A 2196-nucleotide genomic window follows, 5' to 3' on the forward strand; every position below is an offset into this window, starting at 1 on the left:
AGTTTATTAAAAATGTATATATAGTTCTTGTGACTTTCCATGCTGTTTTATTTTATAACAGATCGACACAAAGGCGACGTGACTTGTCCTTGCGTTATCCCAATACAATTGGAGCACTCCAAGGACTCTTTGATGGCTGAACTATACCCTGATCCAACATATTCTGCACTTCGGCTAATTTTACAGGTGTAGCATTGTCTGTATCAATATTATGCTATACTAGATCTGTTCTTCCTAGATATTCCTTTGTTTTTGCGAAAACTCTAACATGATCACACAGCAGGCTGCGCACTTCTTTCTGCTGATACGTGGTTAGATTTTCTTAGCAACTCGCCCACAACTCTGTTATGTATTCTGGAATGGGATGTTGAAATCGTATCCAGCGCTAACATCAGGGTTACTGAGTCAAATGTTTAAATCGTCTCCAGCTCTAAAATAGGGGCAACTGAGTTCAGTTGTCAAAGCATGTTCAATCCCCCTTGTCCCTGAATAGTCCCGCCATGTTAAATTCCCTTTTCCCTCAATACTCCCACCATGTTCAATTCCATTGTCCTAGATAGTCCCATGTTAAATTCCAATGGTCTCTAACTCATCCACATTTAGTACAGTTCGCACAATATAGTAATCTTATATATGTGTGTACACCAATCCTATATTGTAGATGATAATTACTCAGATGTCAATATCTACTTCAGACTTCAAATGGGGATATATCAAAATCAATGAAAAACATATAATAGATGCTCTTGATGCAAATGTGCAAATATTTTGATATTAGCATCAGGTCTTGTTACTACCTCTTACCTGCCTGATATTGTATGCATTGTGTCAAAGGTTGATTCTAGGTCAATGAAACACGCAGTTCCCCAATATGTTAATTACTCTAATATAAGTTTGCAAGTTTTAAAAATATCTGTCGTTATCAATCCTTCCTGCATCCGTTCCATTTACTCGTGTGACTGTCTCACTACTGTCTAAGAATGCACTAAAATGTATATTTCCAAATACCGTTGATTCTGGTTCACTTCACAGCTCTTAATTACCAATTGCATTGTTAATGTGAGTTAGACTGTTAAACTATGTTTCCGACATGATATTTAATGAAATATTTTTGAAGATTACATTGTGCGTATTTTAATCGTATTTTATTATGCTGATACCAACCCTTAGAACGATTCAAATTCTACAACGATCTAAGGGCGATAAGGTCGATGACAACTCAACATGTTCTGCACCGACGGCCAAATGTTGCCGGACTTCACTACCGTCAGAGGCTAGCGAGAGACAAAAGGATCGGTTCTGCACATCAACATCCTCGAAATGAAGGCTTTAATTAAAGCTTTTCACTTCTGGGAAGATCAACTCTCTATGAATATATATATGTATGTGTATATATAGATATATATATATATATATGTATGTGTGTGTGTGTCTGTGTGTCTGTGTGTATGTCTCTGTCTGTGTGTGTGTGTGTGCCAGTGTGAGGACGTGTATATGTGCGTGAATACGCGGGTAAAAAGCACCCATCGCCTTGCCTGCATACAGGAGTCCATATTCCCTCAGACTAAGCACACATAACCAATAAATTATGCTACTGACTCGATGTTGATATATACATTCATGTGTAGCAGACACACTTGCATGACCTAATAATTAATTATCATCTGTGTAAAGAGTCATTCTGGATTCCTATTAAAGAAATCAAGTTATATAGAATAAATTATAGTGAGTTATAAATATACAACAGACAGAACGGAAAGAGCAAAATCCCTGGATTGCTATAGTGGAATGCTTGATAATTGTAGAGAAAATTAATATTACAATGCAAATGATACATTCTTACAGGTTTAAAAATTGTTAGTTCTTACTCTACAGAGACAGTAATATCTGCACTAAGATATTAATTATGCCTACTGGTATGTGTTCAATCAGTTAAAGCATTATGCACGTATCTGGTTTCTCTAATTTTGTCTCCATCATATTGTAATGTTGTAAAAGTGCGATAGTCTGTGTGCTCTGTCATGTTTTTCTCTTTAAAATTACATATTTTAATTCTAAACCTATTTGCTACGTATAATGTGATAATATCGCCAAACCTATGTCCTGCCCTGGGATCACAAGTGATTCACATGAACCAAATTATCTTACATCCTGTAATATGCAATGTACAAACGAATTACATAAGAGATTTTAGGA

This window comes from Sinohyriopsis cumingii, unplaced genomic scaffold, assembly GCF_028554795.1.
Source record: "Sinohyriopsis cumingii isolate HCF-2022 unplaced genomic scaffold, ASM2855479v2 utg001518l, whole genome shotgun sequence".
Classification (NCBI taxonomy): domain Eukaryota; kingdom Metazoa; phylum Mollusca; class Bivalvia; order Unionida; family Unionidae; genus Sinohyriopsis; species Sinohyriopsis cumingii.